The sequence below is a fragment of the Pan paniscus genome, chromosome 13 (assembly GCF_029289425.2).
Source record: "Pan paniscus chromosome 13, NHGRI_mPanPan1-v2.0_pri, whole genome shotgun sequence".
Taxonomy (NCBI): domain Eukaryota; kingdom Metazoa; phylum Chordata; class Mammalia; order Primates; family Hominidae; genus Pan; species Pan paniscus.
The window spans coordinates 31599635-31622106 of record NC_073262.2 but is presented as its reverse complement, the minus strand read 5'-3'; the positions used below and the strand labels follow the sequence as shown (position 1 = coordinate 31622106).

At 35.6% G+C, this 22472-nt stretch overlaps 1 protein-coding gene and 1 long non-coding RNA gene across 3 annotated transcripts in view; one reads left to right on the top strand and one right to left on the bottom strand.

The window, feature by feature from the left end:
• Positions 1-22472, top strand: part of ARHGAP15 (Rho GTPase activating protein 15) — a 639510-nt gene that overhangs the window by 152310 nt on the left and 464728 nt on the right. The gene's annotated exons all lie outside the window — the stretch shown is intronic.
• LOC117979348 (uncharacterized) overlaps positions 12628-22472 on the bottom strand; it is a 277618-nt gene continuing 267773 nt past the window's right edge. The window contains exons 1-4 of one of the 2 annotated variants that reach the window (XR_004670103.3): positions 14398-15203; positions 13851-14003; positions 13662-13755; positions 12628-13170 (exon numbers count right to left, since the gene is read on the bottom strand). This is a non-coding gene — a long non-coding RNA (uncharacterized LOC117979348). Of the gene's footprint in view, positions 13171-13661; positions 13756-13850; positions 14004-14397; positions 15204-22472 lie in introns of those variants that run through there. The other variant, XR_008624481.1, reaches the window with a different exon arrangement.

Sequence of the window (22472 nt, the reverse complement as noted above, 5' to 3'; positions counted from 1 at the left end):
AGTCATCACCCTCACACTTTATTAAAATGTACCTGTGTTGCAGATACCTCATCTTCATTAGCAATGATAGACTCCGAATATTCTACTTTCCATTTTAAAGAATCCTACTATTGAGATAAAGAGAAGAAAAACATTTCTCACTTTATTCCTTTTTTATGCTTTTTGATTGCTGAATTATGTGAAAGTGTTACCTAGCCAAAAATATTTTTAAAGTCTTCTATGAATCCAGTATTCATAAGCTTATGTAACTCTTCCTTCACTCTCAGACTAAATGAACTTGTTATAGATGGAATTGAATAAAGTTACCATCTACAGTACTCATAAGAGTTTTTTCTTTTAGTAGTTTTCAGTTGTGTAACTTCTTGGAGTTATCACTTTAAAATTGTGTTTCTAATCCTCCTATACTTGTAAATAAATTTGTAAATATCAGAATCATATTGTTTATGATATATGTAAAGTTTTATTTCCCCCTAAAAGTCTATAGACTTTAATCTTCCCTCATATGGAAGTTTCTCTATTACTTTAATAATAATTTTAATAATGTTATAATTACAGAAGCACCAAAAATAAGGCATGCATCCATCTCTCATTGTATAACATCATTATTGGTGTATTAGTTTGTTTGCATACTGCTGATAAAGACATACCCAAGACTGGGTAGTTTATAAGGAAAAAGAGGTTTAATAGACTTACAGTTCCACACGGCTGGGGAGGCCTCACAATCATGGCAGAAAGCAAAGAGGAGCAAGTCACATCTTACATGGGTGGTGGCAGGCAAAGAGGGAGAACTTGTGTCAGGGAACTCCTCTTTATAAAACCATCAGGTCTCATGAGACATGCGCAGAACAGCACAAGAAAGACCTGCCCCCATGATTCAATTACCTCCCACTGTTTCCCCACCAACAACATGTGGGAATTGTGGGAGCTACAATTCAAGATGAGATTTGGGTGGGGACAGAGCCAAACCATATCAGGTAAATATTAATTGCTCCATCTTAAACGTGAGAAAACTGGGATTCAGAGAGGTTAAATAACTTGCCGGATTTCACACAGCTGATAAATTACAGAGCCAAAATTTGGACCCAGATCTGTTTTCACAACTTGTACTCTTCTCACACTGGCATGCTATTTAGAAGGTTAGCCCTTTTCTGGTTAGGCTTCCTCCTCTACTTTACAAATCATTAAGTGCTGCCTCCTGTTGGTCTCCCTTGGCGTTACGCTGTAGCCAGCCCTTCAATACAATCAGTGAAAACAATCAATTCTTGTTGGGAGTAGATCATTTAGGAGTATTGATTCTAAATTTGTCATTGTTTTCCGTGAAAGCTAAGCATAGAGTATAAATTGCCACTCACCACATAAAGTTGATGACTTTCTATGCCCAAATGATTTGACAATTTGTGATTTTTCCCCAGGAGTTTTTTTTGCTAACATTTTTCAAGGCAAAATATTCAATCCCTGTCCAAAATGATCAAATTTTGCCCTGCAGCAAACTTGTAAATTTTTGCCAGGACCTGTGAAACTTCACAAGGCAAGAGATCAATAATGTCACACTGTTCCCTTCTCACCGCTTTCCTCAATGTACACACTATCTAGTTTGAAACTGCCAACATGAGAAAGTAAAAAATTTAAGGGACAAGTAAGGAACTCTCTCCTCATCTTTTAAAAATATAGGTGATATCTTTAAAGTAGAGATGATCTGTTTGTGCTCAAAAATTTGAAGTAAGACAAAAATTTAGTTTTGGATATTTAAATTAATTTTACAAAATAGCAACATGCATGACTCTACTCTTGTATTATCCTGTTGTGTATGTTCACATACCCAAAAATATTTTTGGTGTTCTGCCTATTGTGTCTGATGCTGTCAGCCTTTGTTGCAAATCAGGACTTAGGCAAAGAGCCCAGATGGGCTTTGCACTGCTGTCATGCCAAGGCACTAAGACATTTTACTTCCACCTGTAATAATATTAAGCCTTTACTTGTTCAACATTAATTTGATGCATACCTTTCTTTTTTCCCCCACATTAAAAAACGTCAATAAATGTGAGCCAATGTTTCAGTAGATTTCATCACTCTTTCTCTTCAAACTTTGTCTTTCTATCCAGGTCTGTCTTGTCTGCCTGAATTGTAACTGTGAATATTTTCCCGTGTTCACCTATTGGGCTTTCATTCTTCTTGATATCTAATTCCTCCTTCAGATAACTCATCCATTTTCATGGCTTCAGCTATGCCTTTACTTGAATGATTTCCAAAATTCTATCGCCAATCCTTTCCCCTCATCTAAGCACCAGTCATTTATTTTCAACTCTTCACTGGACATTTCTACTTTGATGATTTGCCCCCTCTTCAAAATAAACAAGCTGAATTCTCCACCCCTCGATTGCCTCCCACTCCTGATTTCGTTTTTGTTTTCAAGAATAGAAACCTGTTTCTGAATATTTATTTGGAAATAAATATTATCCATACTTGAAACTTTGGGCCAAGGCACAAGAATGGCAATGCAAAGACGTACAAAAAACGGGAGTTAACATACAGAAGTGCAGTGAGCCAGGCTCAGCTGTATGGACTTGGGGCCTTGGCCCTGTTTTACTCAGCGCCACCTAATGGTCACCATTTAGAAAGGCAGGCCTACTTTTGCCAGATGCAATTTTGCAAAGGAAAATGTAAATGTCAATTTTATAGTGAAATTTATCAATATGTTTAAACGTTGTCACTGTTAAACAAAATGCAGCACTCTGGAAGCAATATGAAGTTTATATATGAGTATGTTTATTCCAAGAGCTGCCAATTTGTGACCACTACGAAATCAGCTGAGCTAAAAGACAATTGGAAAATATATAAATAAATAAAAAGTAACTGGCAGCTCCTCTTGGTTATGATAATGATGCTAGAGCTAACATAGATAACCCAAAAGAATGGAGCCATTCCAGTGCGTCCCAAGACTTTAGGACACTTACATAGTGTTCTGAAAAATAGGCTAAACTAATTTCATCAGTGAGATAACCAACATTGAGCTAAACCCACAAACCTGAAATTAAACATCACACATTGTAAATCAGTGAAGCAAAAACCAAACATCCAGGAACTACAAAAAGTAATCCTGACTCTTTTAAAATAAGCCTCAGGTTATTCTTCTTTCCTTAAAGGTGCTCTGAGGCATGAAAAGTAAAATTTCAGCCTAAGAGTGGTAGATTTCAATGAATATACAATATGGTTCCCATGTCTCAAATTCTTACTTTGTTCTGTTTTTTTGAAAGACAATGTACATTTGGGTTTTACATAACATATAAGCCTTTAGAAATATTACAGACTTCTAATATTAGACTTGTGGAAATTGAGCCAAAGACATACACCAGTCAAAGACATATATTGATGACATAAAGCAATCTTTGTGACAAGATCGCTTAAGATTTCAAAAAGACATATGCAGATGAAATTAAGCACATATAAATTTATCCAATGGTTACTTAAAAAATAAAAATAAAAATTAGATTAACTGCCTTCACACTTGGGATTTTTACTTGTAAACCCAATACTAATTGAGAAAATTAAGAAACTATGGAAACTTAACTAATTCAATATTTTTTTTCAATATACTGGCAAGGGTATTTTTATAAACATAAAGGAAATGCAAAATATAAATATACTAAAACATTAAGATATATAAACACTCAAACTATCATTACAAAATCTATGTGAAATATAAATCAGGCAATTGACAGTAAATAATATGAAACTTGTACTTTGTTTGCTTTAGAAATATTATTTTATTTTCCAATATCTTTACCTCGGTCAGGTGGCCAAACTGTCTGATTAGAAATATCTTAGCATAAAGATGAAAAATGCATTCTATGAAATACTATAGCATAAAGGCTTTTGAATTTCTTCTGAGTTGCCATTGATCTGCACGCATTCATTTCTGAATTAGAAAACAGCTAATATTTTGTGAAAAGAGGATACATATTTCTTTAAATTGAGAAACTAAATTTCATGTTAATATAGTATCAGTTTATTGTACTTCAGATTTTAGCACAAGCATTTCAGAACACTGAAAAACTATATTTAGAGTGAGAGCTACATATTCCATACAGATGGAATCAGTCCATGAATATATATTGGTATCATTCTTGCCAGTCCTAATAAAACTCTGTCTTTAGTGTGTTTGAACAAGGCTTAAGTTATACATGAAAACTGAAACATCAAACCATTATATACCATTTAAGTGTAGATAAAATAATTTTACATCCGTACAATATTTTTAAATGTTGACTTTAGCAAAAACTTAAAAATTCTCTGAAATTTGAAATGAAAATTCATGATGCACAAAATTATGAAAGAAGAAAATGTCTACTCCAAATATCCCATAACTTTTTTGAACAAACTCTGTTGTGATTTAATCTTTTTCATTTACATTTTCTGTCTGTATTTGAGTTTACAAAGTGCTTTCAAATGCAATACAACATTTAGCCTGCACTATGGCCTTTTGTGAAAAGTGGTGTTATTGTACTTTTAATGATAAGAAGAGTCTCCTGGAGGTGAATGACCAACCTCATCATCACACAACCAGAAATAAATGGTAGGACTGAAGCTTGAAGCTCTGGTTCTCTGAATGCCAGCCAGAGTGTTATTTCTAACAGACCACAATGTGCTATGCTGGTTTCTGATCAGATCCGTTTTTCCTCTATCCATTTTACACACATACAATACATGAGAACAAGGTAAATGGAACAGTTCTAAATTTTTTAGTTTTTCTTTGTAATTTGACTCTGTTGAAATCCCAGCTTTGTCTAAGCATAGCATAACTCGAATACGAAATCATATTCATGTTTGTGTGCATCTGCATGTGAGTGTGCTCACCCATATGTATACATGTTATGAATTCCTATACAATTAAATGCACTGCTTCCTTTTATTTTCTTCAGAAAAATTGCCATGGTTCTAAGAAGAAAATAGAGAAAAAGAGAACCTCAGTAACTATACAGGAATCAAAGGATTTAGTAAAATGGAAATGCATCGGCAGGAAATCATAAATTTGTTATTTTTTTTTAATACAGTCATGTGTCAATAGGATTACATTCTAAGGAATGCATAATTAGGCGATTTCTTCATTGTGTGAACATCATAGAGTGGAATTACACAAACATAGATGGTATAGTCTACCACATACCTAGGTGATATGATGGAACCTATTGTTTCTAAACCACGAACTTATACGGCATGTTACGGTATTGATCTTATGGGATCACCCTTAGTATATGGACTGTTGTTGGCCAAAACATTGTTATGTGGCACATGGCTATATATAGCCAGGTGGGTAGAGCCCATCTGGACTGTAAATACATAATTCTTAGGAGTCTAAAGTTCTAGAGGTGAAATGGTTTGACCTGAGTTTTTGAGAGTGGAATACTCAATTGAACAAATGTATAATTCTGTTTCTGTTTCTTGGCGTAAACTTATTCCATATATATTCATATAGCTTAATTTTGTCTAATGCTGATATAAAATTTGACTAATAACAAAATAAATTATATTAGTCCTTAGAAGGGAAGTCTGCTTTTGACTTTAATGAAATGTGCCCCAAAACACATTGGAAGAGATTAGACTTAATCTAATTATCTGTTCTCGTAGATACTTAGGACAAGCGCTTTCTTCCTTTCTCAAAATCCATCTTGTCTTCTGCTCGGTTTCACTGTAAACTTGAAATCGCACTTTATGACATCAGCCTGTCACCCTGAAAATAACAGATATCCCAGATGTGTCATTGAAAGTTCACTTCCAAAACAAAGAGGAAGATAGAATGGGCTCTCGGGGGCCTCTGATCTTGTTTAAAGAAATGTCTGAGTCCCAGCGCGGTACCTCACGCCTGTAATCCCAGCACTTTGGGAGGCCGAGGCAGGTGGATCACTTGAGGTCAGGAGTTTGAGGCCAGCCTGACCATCATGGTGAAACCCCAACTCTACTAAAAATACAAAAATTAGCTGGGCATAGTGGTGCACACCTGTAATAGCTACTCGGGAGGGTGAGGCAGGAGAATTGCTTGCACCCAGGAGGTGGAGGTTGCAGTAAGCTGAGATCGCGCCATTGCACTCCAGCCTGGGGGACAATAGCAAGACTCTGTCCCAAAAAAAGAAAAAGAAAAAAGGAAATGTCTGAGACTTCTGCTCTGTGGGTCTCTCCAGGGGAGGTGAATGCCCAGACTTATCTCACCCCTGCAGGCTGTGCCTTTCAGGTGAAGGATGCTGAATGTTCCATTCAGACTGACTTTCTGATCTTCCAAACTTTAAGAGGTTGTATCAGAGTCATACTTTGAAAAGTTATCTCCTCAAGTTCCTGGTATTCTCTGATGGTTCAGAACTCATACACCTTTGCACATGTAGTTATGAAAGCTCTTTGCATTTGATGAGAAGCACGAAGAAGCAGGACCAGTGCAAGCCCATATGGGAAAAAGTGCCATGTGATTCAATAGTATATAAATCGGCCTCCCATGGTGACAGAAGGTGTCATTCAAGGCCATAGGCCACAGGGAGAGCGTCACTCATATGTATGCACACTCAGTTCAGTCCTGTGCACATCCTACACTTCCGAATGCATACTGAGCATTTTCCCCTTGGAATCACGTACACAACATGCAGAATGGTTATGTAGGAGAAATCCATGGCAACAGCACATAGCTTGTAGATTGTATTTGGAAAAAAAAATTACCTTTTCTAAAGTTTTAAATTTTAAAACATGTAATTCTTGAGATTTACTTGATTCAAACTTGAAAAAAATAGTGTTGCACAATTTTTTTGAGCAATAGCTTATCTTAAGGCTTTCTGAATAACCTAAGGGCTATTCAGTCTTCCTTTCAGAAACCTCCGAGTTATTTTTCTGTGCTGTGTACATTTTCATCCACAAGAAAAATATTTTCTTCTCATTCCCTTAGATTCCTCGGGACACCTTTTTTTTTTTTTTTTTTTTGTCTGCAGATACCTTAAAGGACTGTTTAAGACCCTATCCACTCTATCTATTCTTAGCTTCACCTGAAGGGCAAAATCCCTAAGATCTTGACACACATACTGATAAATACATGGAATTATTAAAGGTGCCATCTCAGCAGAAGAGGATTGCTGCTGCCTTTGTTCTCAGGGGAATACATATTTCACCCAGTAGCAAGACACCCAACTGCTGCTACAATCAGAAATCTCTGAAATGCCTTTAAGCTAATCATCTTTGAACATAAGCCTTTGTTGTTGAATCAGGGACCTTCTAGATGCAAGGCACAGAAACCTTTTTTTATTATTTTGTTTTTTCTCCACCTTGCACAAAACAGCATCAAGCCTGTCACCACCGACAGTAAGGTTCAGTGATCTGTCAACATTCACCCCTGATGAAGACAGTGAGAGAAATCCGTAGCTCTGGAGAGTTCAGGAGAGAACCAAACAGTGTGTTTGCAAAAGAGCATTTTTATATGTTTTCTTGTGACAGCACTAGTTTAACAGAAAATAGTTGGAGTGTGCCAAAAAGGGGGAAAAATGAAAGACAGTAGTAGTAAGTTAGGCTAGCATGACATGATGGATCTGGGCTATGACAAACCGAATTGGAACAAAGCTTCCCTGGGGACCAACTATACCAGGTTTGCTGAATTGTATTTCTTGATTTCTTACTGTGCAACAGTGCTTTTACTGTTAGATTGACTAGGCTTCAGAATATTTTTAAAATTGTACAAATCAAAATCCATGTAGCTTAAAAATGAAGGATGTAAAAGGTTTAGGAGTTTGATGTATTGAAAGGCATTCTGTATTCCCTCATGTGAGTATTAAGTATACACTTTGTCTGTTCGATGAATTTCAAATCTTTGTGGAAGGCAGTAGACACGATAGCAGTTTACAGGGTGGAAAACCCTGGTTGGAAAGCAGGGCACAGGCTGGAGAGATTCAAAGCTTCTTCCTGCTTATCCCACCCAGATGTGCCCAGGAATTGCAATATGCAGCATCTGTAGGGTCTCACTTGTTCTGAGATGTTTATATAAAGGACAAGTAAAGAAACCTTAAATCTGGTGCCCTCTTAACAAAGGTGTGATGCATTATTCTTATTACTTGTCCTTTCAATTCTTACCTAGTGGCTTTCACATAGTCTAAGGTAAGGCCAGAAGAAAAATAACCAAAAAAAGAGGAAGAAGAATTATTTCACAGCTGCTAAATTTTACTGGTTTTCATATACCATGTGAAACCTAACAACTAGACAATCTGATTCTTTACAATAGTCATTCATAATAAACTTTGAATAAATATCTAAATGAAAGGATTTTCTTAAATACCCAGGCAAGTTTAGGTACTCAAGCTGCAAAGGCATAAACAATTGAGTCCCTATCTTTAAGGAGTTTACAAGCAATTTGAATAATTAATGAAACTGTCAGAGTGTAATGTGATAACTGCCAAGCAACAGCCAAGCTCAAAGCAGATAGCAAACTATCTAGTGGGCTTGATCAACACAGCTCCATGACTTCCCAATAGCTATTTACGATCAGGAGAAGGGTAGAGAAAAGGGATGCTGAAAGTGAGGTGGTTGGGGTTCAGTAAAATAGAAGATCTAAGTATTGAGGAAGGAGAGCTAAATAAGACATTGGTTCAGAACACATTAAAGTAGGAACCACAGGCTAAAGCGCTTATGGCTGGTAATGTAAGGGAATAAAGTGGTGGTGTTTAAGGGTTAAGGAAAATAGGAAATGATGGCAACAAGCCCAAACTGGAGTTTGTCCCATCCAAAAAAAAAAAAGGGCAGCGGCTATTCAACTATAGCCCATTGATGCATGCAAGAATGTGGAGCAATATTGCCAAATCTTCTGGTCTTCCAAGAGAAACCAGAAATCTGGATTTTCATATAAAATATATTTAAATTTAGAAAACTTTTTTTAACATTACACATGACGTGGCATTATGTGAACCCAATCAAATGCAACTGAGAATTGTTTTAGCCCATGCACTTTCAAGTTGCAACCGTTTTTTTGACATAATCAGATAGTGTGTAATAATGGATATACAATGCAGGAGTAGGAACAGGGAGCCTGAACTGTTTGGGATAATCATAAGATTCAAATACTTTTTAACAGTAAATGACTGGAATGGGTTAGGCTGAGGAAACAAAAGAGATTTAGAAATGAGGGAAACACAGATTACTCACTTCTCAAGTAGAGTATGATAGCCGGCAGCAGGTAACGAAGTAGAAAAGAACAGAGCCAGCTAAGTGTGGATATTGTCAAGAAATAAGAGATTTGTCAGAAAGGACTTAAAAGACAGAAGAGAAGGAAGAAGACAGGGTGTTATGAAGTGGCCAGTGAGATCATCAGTGAGAGGATACACAGTACTGTTCTGTGGCCTGAAAGTGGCATTGAGCTGATCACAAGAGAATGCCCTAAGTATAGATTTTTAAGAGAATTATTGAGAGCAACAGACTGTTTCAAACAGATTTGACTTTGAAAGTCCAGGTGATTTAACCCTGGTTTGATAATTTCTATCAGAAATACAGCAAATAAATTGGTTAACTGAATTCAATGCACTTGCAAAATGTACTAAAGACAGTTTGAATGGTATTCGATTAAGTATTTTGGGGGATACTTGGGGATGACAATGAATATGATGATACATTAGACACTACCTGTCCCAAGGTGTTTATAATCTGTATGGAAAAGCAGCAGACATGTACATGCAAACACAGTTTCTCTCCCTCCCTCCCTCCCTCCTCACTCACTCACTCACAGACACACTCAGGCACATACATTTGTGTGTGTTCTTCTAATGCTTGCTAAGTGTTATGCCATAAAAGCAAAGCATATATGATTGTTCAAAATCAAATGTTATAGTTTTTTCTCTTATTCTAAAGTACTTCAGTGTATTACCAGGTGGGTTCTCTTCAGAGAACCCCAACAGCAGGCCAGGAGGCAGTGTGCTGGTAGATGCCAGGCAATCCAGACAGGATCCCATTATCTTCCACTCTTGCCACTTTTGTTAAAACCTGGTAAGACTAGCACTCAGCAAACGTTCAGTGAGTTACATGTTTTAATTTGAATGGGCTGATTTGAATTCAAATTGATGAGGTTTGAACCTTGCCCCTCTATATCTACCCATTTTATCATTGCCCACCTTCACTTCACCAAGGCTAGAGCTGAGACTAGCGCTAAAAAGAAAATTCTTGGTAAAGAATTCCAGAATCTTTTAAGAGTTGTACCCAGACACTGGAGAAATTTAATCAAAAACTCAGTTACATAGAAATAGCATATTTAAAATGTTTAGAATAAAAGTATTTTAGAAACTGGGAAGTTTTAAGACACTTTTGAAAAGCCATAACTACCTCTAACGCGATGGCTATTTCACAGTGGTGCTATTAGACAGCTACAGCCAAGTGCCCCAAATTAATATTAATAACAATGAGTATAAATAATAGTGGGCTTTTCTGTACTATAAGCACATCCTATTCTTATTTTAAAATGCAGTAGCTTGAGTTTTGCAATGATATTTAAATTTCATCAGCCATTTTGGGGTGACTGTTAGCTTCCAGCCAATAACAGAATATTATAAAAGGAGAAAGTTAAGATCAATCTTAAATGTAATAGTTTTTATATAAGTGTTGCTGCTTTTTTTTAGTTAATTATTTACAAATGTATTTTCTCAATATATAATGCAGGAAGATGCCAATATTACTCAAATATTTTGATCCATTTATACCTTGAACTAAGGAAATAATTGGTATGCCACCCCTAATATTCATTTACTGAAAGATTTGTATCCTCTTTGGTTTGGTTTTATTTATGTGTAAATATGCATAGTTCAAAACTTGTTAGTAGCAACACTAATAATGTCATTTATATACTTCACCTTGTCCATTTAAAATGGATTGTTCTATTTATAGAGTAACAGCCTGTAAAATTAAATTAAATTTTTTAATAGAAAAGACAGTCCTTTTAAAAATTATTATAATAGAAAGGTTGATTTTTTTCATAAATCACTTCCAAAGTAATTTTTAAGAAAATCTTATTTTAGTTCCAAAACTTTAAAATAGTCTTATTGATTTTTAAAAATAATTATTTATGTAAAATAATTTATGGAAGAGTTTTCTGTACTTGAAAATAATTCTTATAATAGGAATTTTACAAGACCATTTATTTTAGCAGTGCTAGGAAACACAACTATAATTTAGAAGCTATTGTTGATTGTTTCTAGAAATATATATTGACCTCACTAGTTTTAAGTGATAACATTACTAAGCCAAAGTATTAATCCAACAGTACCAGAATTACTGATTGTAATCAGTTTTCTTCAAACTTTTCCTTTAGCACTTAGATTTCACTTAGCTTATCATACATAAATATAAATGTAAATTTAAATTATCTTAGAATTCTCATTTTTAAACATTTTAGAATTAATGCCCATGGAAGCTCCAGTGTCTAAAGCCTTTTGTTACAGTCCCTTTGGTATGCATTTGGGGTCTGGTTGTATTGATACCACCCTCTTGGACACTTTATTATTAATCAAGAAGACACCCAATGGTCTTGAGAATCTTCACCACCCAATAAGCATTCACTGAGTCATTTATTCATCGAGTAATGCTCTAGAGGAGAGGAAGTCATCATCCTCATCACTAGCAACTAACATTTATTAGGTCCTCATACATGCCAGGTGTGTTTCTACACTCTTAACATGTGTTAACATATTTAGTCCTCACAACAAAGTGTTCCTGAAAATGATTTGGTGAAGTTTGTTAGCTGGATTTACAACTGTTAAATATTTAGACACATGGTCTGCACATCTCCATTTATATTCTTATCTTGAGACCCACTGATTGTTAAAGGCTATCCCAAAACATATGCATTTCGCACAGTTTAGAGTGTGATTTTATTTATTTCGGCAGAGGATAGATTAAACTGACTTTGGTGTCTTAAACCACATCAATGTGTCAAAGATGTCAGGCTTTGTTAATGATGCACAATTTACTAAGCACCTGATGAAAAGCAGAGACTAAAAGTTTCTTAGGTAAGGGTCTTCAGGCTGGGTGTTCTGGGAGGAAGGAAATGGAAAGTAATATTAATATATATGTTTTGCAACTATTAAGTGTCAAAAGGATAATGTGATCATGGGATATTCATATTCAAATCCAAGTTTAGGTATCATTTGGTGACAAATGTTTAACACAAAATCTCAAAGGTAAAATCTCTACTTTTTTGCCTATTCAGTTTGAAAGATCTATAGTTAAGGCAGAGACAACAGCAAAATCAAGGATAAATATTTGAATTACTCTAAGTCCATTTGACAAAAATAAAGTTCTGGAAATGTAACTCAATGGTAAATTAGTCTTAGTCAATTTCTTTACTTAAAACTCTTCTGGTATTTGTCATAATGATAAATGATCGTCTCCTCTAAGCCCTTCCTTTCCCCATAACTGAATTCCTACTCAATAAGCACCTTAAAGATTCTAAGACAGTCTCTGTTGTTATTCTCACATACTCTGGAACCCACAGCACTTAAATTTATGAATGGTTTGAACCACCAACCTATTATGTAAGCGTAACCTAATGTTCTTTGAATATAAGCACTAGGTAAACAAGAAAATATTGCCACATGCATTTACTTAGTGCTTCTGACATTTTGACATTTAATGGATTGATAATTAACTTTTTCAAGACTGGTAGACTTCTCTCCAAACATACTAGTTAGGATAATACTAGCTGCTGTAACAAAGCCCAAAATAGATAATGGTTTAAACAAAATAGAATTTTATTTTGCACTCATGTGAAGTTCAGCATGGACATTGTTGATTGGCAGGCTGCTTTCCTGCAGCCATTAAACCAGGAACCCTGACTCTTCCCATGTGACGGACCCAGTGTCTTCAACATGTGGCTTCTAAGACCACTGTTTCTCTACATCAAGCCAGTGGAAAAGGAATGAAGAGGAGGAGGGTCCTACTTAGACTGGAAGTGACACACATCACTTCTGCTTATTTCTTACTAGGAAGTGTAGCCTTTGGGGGACAGCCACTTTCCAGCATCATCTGCCAAAGGCAATCCAAAATGCAAAAATGTCAGTGATTAGTCCAAAGAAGTGACTGGAGGATTCAGGTTCTCTAACATCCAGCCAATGGCTCTTGTTAGTAGATCACTGTTTTCAAGCCAGTGGGACTCTTTCTGCAAACAGGTGACCTCTACTTGGAGAGAAACCAGAAGAAAATTTAATTGAATTCTAAGCTAATGAGAAGAAATGTAATCATAACAAAATAATAGCCAGTGTTTATTGAGCATTCAATATGTCTCGGGCATTCTTCTAAGCACTTTATATATGTTAGTTTGGTTAATACTCAGGGTGATGCTAAAGGAAATTATTTTTAGTAGCCCCATTTTACAGTTGGGGAAACTGAGGCATGGGGCTGTGAATATATTTCCCAAAGCCATATGGTAAGCATCCATTGAAATCTGGATTCAAATCTAGGTAGTCTGATTCCATCAGATTATTTTATCTTCCATCAAAGATAGAAAAATGCCATTTGAAAACAAAGGGGAAAATGGAGAGAAAAGGTTTCTTCCTGAAAGAAACTTTAATTAGGCTTGGCTTAAGTTACACAGTTTGTAATTCTGTACAACTCACTCTCACCCTGTAGATTTGAAAGCCCCTGTTCTTTTCCCTATGATTTCTTACCTTGTCCAAGTCATGTGGGCTCAGAAGAGAGAATAACTTAAGACATGGTCTCTCATCTCAAGGAAGTTAGATTCTGTTGAGGAGAAAAGAGATCCTAAAATGGTAGGAAAGAACAGTCAAGATTAAAGGACAAATAAAAGGCAGACAATAGGATTTCAGAAAAGGCTATAATCACCACACATAAATTACCAAGAAAAGTTTCATGAAGGATGTTCTTCTTTAGCTGGTCCTTAATAAATGGGTAGGATTTCATGAATAGAGAGGTACTGAGAATGTCAGGGGAGAAGGAAGCTGAGAACAAAGTTTCGGGTAGATAAAGACACGGTGTTTGTAGCAGCCGGTCTGTAATAACAAGCAATTTTAGGAATTAGTGAGAGTTACATCTTTATCCATTTTTACTTTAGAACTTATTTTTTTGCATATATTTTTAATTCTATGTAACCATCTGGTAATGCCTGGCACTCTATGATTTGTTGCAGTAGTAGTGTTTATCTAAGGAACTACGTATGTAGGCACAGGAAAATGAATACTGAGTTCTGGGAACAAAGGCTGGGGAGGGATTTCCAAACAAATGTCACCTTCTACTCATTTCAACAAGTGTAAGAGTTAAGAAATGTGCCTCGCTGTCACCACATTTCTGGGCCTCTACGGCTTGTTACAGAGGACCTAACCAAGACCTCGGTATTCTGGCTGTCCTGTCTAACTACATTTAGAGTAACTGACCATCCTTACATACCTATATCACTTCCCATCCCTGCTCTCTCATGCAGAGAATATTTCATCCCTCCCTCAAATCAAGGGATGAGCCCCTGGAGGACAGCGAGTGAGTTCTGAATTCTCTGAGGAGCCACCTCTGACTACGGCTGCCCCTCTCTGTCAATCACAGAGCACTTCCAGTGACATCATGGCTGTTTGCAGTATTATGTTGTTGCTGTAGGCAGCATGAAATTGACAAGGAATGGCACAGAGAAGAGCTGAAAGGGCACTTCTGCTTTTGTGATGCATCTGACACCTGTAGTTACAAGAAAGAAAACAGCTTTCATAAGCATATTGCTGGGTGATGTAGAAGGTGAATGAGAATTTAGAAGTAGTTTTTCAATGTAATAGCACAATAGAATCTAAACTGCTTCTGTGCACTTGCACCCTAAGAATATCTTCCTAAGTCGAAGCCATCCGGTAAGGTAGTTTCTCAGAAACCTTTGGGTAAAAAGTTAGGCTTCAGTGAAAACCCAATCTAGATCTCAGAACGTTTTGGTCTCTGAGATGGGGGTCTTACCAGCTCTGATTTTAATAAAATATACCTTTTTTAGAAACTTGATCTTCACTTTTTTTTAAACTTTTACTTTAGGTATTAGGGTACATGTGAAGGTTTGCTGCATAGGTAAACGTGTGTCATGGGGCTTTGTTGTACTTACTATTTCATTGCCTGTGTATTAAGCCCAGTACCCAATAGTTATTCTTCCTGATCTTCTCCCCTCTCCCCTCAAGTAGATCCCAGTGTCTGCTGTTTCCTTCTTTGTGTTCGTAAGTTCTTATCATTTAGCTCCCACTTGTGAGAAAATGCAGTATTTGGATTTCTGTTCCTGAGTTAGTTTGCTAAGGATAATAGCCAAATATACCTTTTTTTCCTTAGGTTATATGCTTATTTGTATTTCTTCTACCTGAGAAATCATATTATAGATTGTAAAGCTAGTGTCCAAAGTGAAGCAGAAAGAAAAAAGTACCCCAGTATCTTCCTGGGGGGGAGCCTTTCCTATGACTGAACTAACAAATTGACCTAAATTTGTTATTATTACTGTAATAGTAAGAGCAACTCTGATAATTAAGCCTTAGCAAGAGAGGGGATTTAAGCCCAAATAAAGTCAGTTGTTTTGATAACTGAAGTAGTTTTAACACTAAGTGGACAGGTTACAAAATTGGGAAGCAATTGATTGTACTATGCTGAGAGATCACAAATTTGCACGCCATCCATAATGCATTCAACTTGAGCAATGTAATGAGTCTGCAGTACTCTGTACGTGAACATGGTTGACTCTGCACCTTCCTGTAGCAGCCCACAGTGCAAATGTCATCTTGATAACTCTCTGCTGGGTGGCTCCTTAGACCCTGTCATTCTGATCTTTTGCCTGTTGTCTGGTCATGGTTTCTTCCTTGTTCTCCTTTACCCCCTTTGTGTGGAAAAACATTTTAGTCTTTAGCAGCAAATCAAAGCCATTTTCAGGTGACACTGGTGATCTTCTCTCTTACAGGTATATCCTTCTGTTTCAGGTTTGTTATGATGAATGTAAGGAGCACAGTGAGGAAAGCTATTGCCAGTCTTACTCACAAGCACTATAGGAAAATTAAAAGGAAAAGTCTTCCTGTAACTATTTGTATGTCTCTCAAACCATGGAAACTAAGAAGAGCTACAATTATTGAAATAAAGTGCTATATTCCAGGCTAGGCCAAATATTCAGCAGAGAGCCTGAATATTTCATGTATATGCAGTCAGGAAATAATACAGAAAAAAGAAACCCACCACAAAACAGTATAATTGAGGACGATTACTAGGCCACATGTTTTGAACACAGTATCTCATTTAATCTTAGTGACAAATGTTCTGTGTGATCTTCTACCTTTAGCTCAGCCCATTCCTCTACATTCCTATGTCATTTTGTAGACTTACCATTTTAATTGTTAAATTATACTGCCCTGGGTTCATAGGTATCATTCTCTCCAGTGTGAACCTCTTACTCATCTTTTTATTCCCTGGCATCTATTTATTTATCAATTGCCAAAACAAATAGATAACTAGAGTTGATTTGTTCCCTATCACTTCTCTTCTGGCTCTAAATCACATCAAGTTCTCAGATATCTCATCCACGTATGTATTGCTATAGAGATATTAGTACTTCAATCCACACTATGAATTCCCATGTGGAAAAAATGGTAAAAAAGGTAATGTTAGGATTACACCTCAAATTGATGTAATCCCTAGTTAGCATCTCATAATACTGAAACTCTTTATTATCCTCTTAGTACACCATGGTATTGACAGCACTTTGTTTTACCTTATCATTATAACATCATCTGTAAGAATTTCTACTTGTATCATTAAAAGATGATTATGACAGCTTCGCTAAGCCTCATTCATGTGAATGGAAAATTAGTGCCATAAAGAAAATTCCTAATAATTATTTTCTAGGACGTGTTGGTACTTTTCAAACTTAAACTCGTTAAATCGATTTGAATCTCATTTGAGCAAATCCACACAAACTGAGTGTCTTATTAATGTCAGTCTCATACTACTTTTAGGGAAAGATTTAATCAGAAAATATGTTAATAAAATCCACATGCATGGTTTTAATCTCCTCACATATGGCAATAGTGTCTATGGATCTCAATATTTGGGAAGTGATTATCACAATAATTTACATATTATAAATTATCAAAGTAAATTGAATTTAATAATTAAATTATCAAAGTAATTCAAATAATAAGAGCAGACACTGTGCTAGTTGTTTTACACTTATTATCTTATTTAACATGGGAATTTTTGTCCCCACTTTACAGATATCATAATTGAAGGTCAGAGAAAAGTGACTTGCTCAGGGTCACGTAATGCATGTGTAGCAAAAAGCTTTTTGGGACATATTTCTGATAGACTCTAAAATCCTTATTTTTTTAACTTTGCTACAATGTCATATTGATTCATATTTCCAGCACTGGGTCCTTCCTTTCATTGTTTTTTCAAGAGCAAGAGTATGTGTCTGATATAAAAAGCAAGTACTGAGTTTTCTTAAGTTCTAGTTCAAGGTCTAAAAAATAATGAAGGATTAAACATTTTTTATTCAACTTATCCATTATGAAACATACTTGAACAAATACACACTGCAGTAATTAAAATCAGCATGCAAAATGCTTTATATAAGTCTAGAGAGACAGAGTCAAACCTCACCACTCTGAAAATTTGTTTGGGTTCTATTTTCTCAGTGAGTCAGATTTTCCTTTTTAAGCATCAAGAGATAGTAGCCAACATTTTGGATGGAAATCCTCTAAATATTTACCACACTTTCTCATACCTTGTCTGTATCTAATTTAATATAATGCTTTATTGATGACATCTCATTATAAACATATATTACATTATGTAATGTTACAGAGTGGCCCTCAATGATCGTTGAGGTATGAGAGATTATTGAATCATACACTGAATTTTCCCCTTATCATGTGAAGTTTCACCTTCTAGTCTTACCCTTATCTGCCACTTTTTTCTACGCTTTGTGCTTCTTTCCATGGTACTCCCTCTCCTTTTCCTGTTTGGCTACAAGTTGAGAAAACTACTTTCTTAAAATTGTGTCTAAAATAAACACTCACAGTCCTTAATGAGGATCTAAAGAGTTCTTCTGTAGGCAAAATACAAGTGTTTTCCATGAATGTGTAAGTCATAAGTGGTGAAAATTTAAATTGTTTTACCATGAATTAAGATAGGTCAAGTAGTTTGTTTACCTGGGAAATATTCATGGAATATTTTGGAAACAACCATGTTGGAAAGGGCATTTGAGTAATATTAAAGAGGAAGGGTTGTCATCTTTCAGGCAGATATCAACCAACAAAGTCTTCATTTTTCTCCCTCCTATATCAACAAAAATCTATAATACACTTGTAAATGAAGCAGCAAGATACTTACCTCATGTGATTTTGTTTAATAACATTTGATAAATGAAATATCTGGGATTATAAAAGGAAAATTGAAATGTGTATAGACAAACTATAAAACCTATTCAAAGGGGCATAAAGTCTGGGAACATCCTACAGGAGTGTGATTAACCTGATACCTATGTAGAAGGGACCAGGTCTGTTGGTAACAGTGTGGCACATGGAAATACATCATTCAATTTGGTCAACAGATTTGGCACATTCAAAGATTAAAATGAAGCTGAACAGGATGAGACCTCAGGATCAGGTGTGGCCTTGGTGAGGAAGAATTAATTGCTAATACTATATATAATCATAATTTTTTCATATATGAAAACTTTGTAAACTGTATATACTTTTACATATGGTTTCAAGTTATCTCTAAGCATCCATTTGGTTGTCCATATAGGATCCTCAGTGTATGAGTTGGTGTATCCCTAACTAATACAACAAATGAGCCAGAAATGTAGAATTGCTTAACCGAAACAAACATTCAGACTTTGAACTCTACATTCCTGTAAGCACTGGGGGTTCTTGGTTAGGCAGCTCTCCCCTATGCAGTGATTCAGGGACCCTGGTACCTTGCATTCTGTGGCTATGCTTGCTCCTGAGGCCTCATCCTTTCTGTCCAAAGAGAGAACATAGACAAGACACACAGCTACTTACCAGTGTTGTCCCATAAATAGCACACATCTCATCCCCTTACATTCCAATGATTAGAACGTAAACATGTGGTTACTCCAAATGCAAGGCAGGCTGGGAAATGGAGTCCAGTTGTGTACAAGTTAGAAAAGAGGAATTTGGCACTCTTGGGTGTGTTACATATTAAATTACTACAGGACCTGTCTCTCAGAGGGAACTACCAAACCAACAAGTTTGGTAGCAACTGCACCATTGTATGGATGGAATAACTATATTAATGAATACCTTAATGTGTATGCAATGTCTGACTACACTTTTTTTTCTATAAGTGAAACCCTCACCATGAACTCTAAGACAATGCCCTTAGTTTTTTACCATCATCTTTGCCCTTTCCTGGTGACTGTATTTTGGCTAAATACTAAATAAGTGAACATGACAAGAGGCAAATATGAATGAGATGTTCCTGAAGTGTTATATCTAATACCCAAACACCAAGAATATATATTTGAGTTGAAACTTAATATTTGCATTCCTTTTCACTATTTACTTCTTAAATCTTAGATTATTAAAGGAGAGCTGTTCAATGTCTCTACACTAATAATGTTTTGAAGATAATAAACAAAGCCCATTTGTTTATTACACTTCAGGAACATCTCATCAATATTTGCCTCTTGTCATATTCACCCATTTAGAATTTAGCCAAAAATTATTCAGCTTTGTCAATTTATCATTTTCTTAAAGGTGACAAAAGCACTAATAAAGAAGGCAACAGTCAATATGTGATAAACTTTAGCTATGTGTATAAAAATTGTCTCCACAAGTCACTATGATTACTTGATAGATGGTCAAGATACACATATTGCCACCATTGTCTCTTTAAAATATCTTCATAGAGTTTATGATGTAGGATATTTTTAAGGGCAAAACTGTTTCATTATGAAATTTGCTTAATGCTAATGTAACACCATTTCTGGGTTGCAAAGAGTTTAATATTTCAGTGAATGTGTGGGTTAAATATGTATACAAAATTTGTATATAACACATCTTTCCATATGTGTATATATGTGTATAATACATCTGTCCATATGTATGTATAATACATATATGGATGGATGTATCTATATACATCCGTCTAGATATATATGTATTATACATATATATGGAGATAACATATATATGGAGACACATATATATGGAGACAGATGATAGAGACATAGAGATAGAATCAATGCTCTTTAAGGATTTTAAACAATGAATATGATCCCACTAGGTTAATCTAATCAAGCAACAACCAAGGTAATTTTATAAGAAAAGTTAAGAACTTCTTTGTTTCTAAAATAGGACAGTGTTTTGTTTTAGACTTTGATATTTTCTATAAGCATGTCCTTGAACGAATTTTTAATTTCATTAACCTCAATTTGTTCACCTGCCAAGTAGACGTAACCTCTTTTACATAGGCATGTTGAAATGATCACGTAAGATATGAATATCAGATGTCTATAGATTGCATTCTTGGTGTTCCATATCCATCAATTTCTTCCTCTTTCCTTCTGTGTGATTCTACATTTAAAATATCACCCCCTCCACAATCAGTACCACCATTCTTGTCCCTATAAGACTGTTAAAGAGGACTTTTAATTCAACTGACAGATTTTACTTTCTCCCCAAGTTAATTTTTTGTTTAAACTTTCACATAAAAAACTATAGCAAGGTATAAATAATACTTCTTGCTCTGACTAAAAATAATTCTGACACTTTATATCCTTTTTGAAAATTTCAGTCCAATGTGGTGTGAAATTCTGGGCTGAAAAATCTGCATTTCTGGTGAAAATACTTATTTAACTTAGTGGCACAGATATATGGAAGGTGCAGAAGTAATTCTATTTTATGAATTTTATGACAAAAGTTGTCTAAAAGTGGAAGGAGATCAAGCATTCTCCAGTTTGTAGATGACTCTAAATTATCCCAGGTAGTGGACTATCCACCCCCGCCCATTATAAAGTTAAACTAATATATTTTATATGCATATCTATTCCCTTCATGTGAATTCAGGAGGAATAGTCCTGCCTCACAAAATGATCCCTTTATCAAAGAGAAAAGACTCAATTGAATAAATCATGAGCTTGACCAGAAGTAAACTCTTGTAATCTAACCCTGATTGGTGAGGATAAACAAAAGGGCTTATATCTTTGAAGATAAATATAATAATTCTGCTCCTCTGTAAATAAGTATAAAATTACAAGGTATATATGCACATTCACAGGCTACTAGAATCACTTTCTAATCCCTGGCTTGTCCATTTAACTTTTTAAAGCAGATTGGGCTGAAAGTATGGATTAAAGACTTAAACGTAAGACCTAAACCCATAAAAACCCTAGAAGAAAACCTAGGCAATACCATTCAGGATGTAGGCATGGGCAAAGACTTCATGACTAAAACACCAAAAACAATGGTAACAAAAGCCAAAATTGACAAATGGGATCTAATTAAACTAAAGAGCTTCAGTAGGGCAAAGGAAATTATCATCCAAGTGAACAGGCAACCTAGAGAATGGGAGAAAAATTTTGCTATGTATCCATCTGACAAAGGATTAATATCCAGAATCTACAAGGAACTTAAATTTACAAGAAAAAAACAACCCCATCAAAAAGTGGGTGAAGGATATGAACAGACACTTCTCAAAATAAGACATTTATGTGGCCAACGAATATATGAAACTGGCTAGCCATATGTAGAAAGCTGAAACTGGATCCTTTCCTTACACCTTATACAAAAATTAATTCAAGACGGATTAAAGACTTAAATGTTAGACCTAAAACCATAAAAACTCTAGAAGAAAACCTAGGCAATACATTCAGGACATAGGCATGGGCAAGGACTTCATGTCTAAAACACTAAAAGCAATGGCAACAAAAGCCAAAATTGACAAATGAGATCTAATTAAACAGCTTCTGCACAGCAAAAGAAACCACCATCAGAGTGAACAGGAAACCTACAGAATGGGAGAAAATGTTTGCAATCTACTCATCTGACAAAGGGCTAATATCCAGAATCTACAAAGAACTCAAACAAATTTACAAGAAAAAAACAACCCCGTCAAAAAGTGGGCAAAGGATATGAACAGACACTTCTCAAAAGAAGACATTTATGCAGCCAACAGATACATGAAAAAATGCTCATCATCACTGGCCATCAGAGGAATGCAAATCAAAACCGCAATGAGATACCAACTCACACCAGTTAGAATGGTGATCATTAAAAAGTCAGGAAACAACAGGTGCTGGAGAGGATGTGGAGAAATAGGAACACTTTTACACTGTTGGTGGGACTGTAAACTAGTTCAACCATTGTGGAAGACAGTGTGGCGATTCCTCAAGGATCTACAACTAGAAATAGCATTTGACCCAGCCATCCCATTACTGGGTATATACTTAAAGGATTATAAATCATGCTGCTATAAAGACACATGCACACGTATGTTTATTGTGGCAT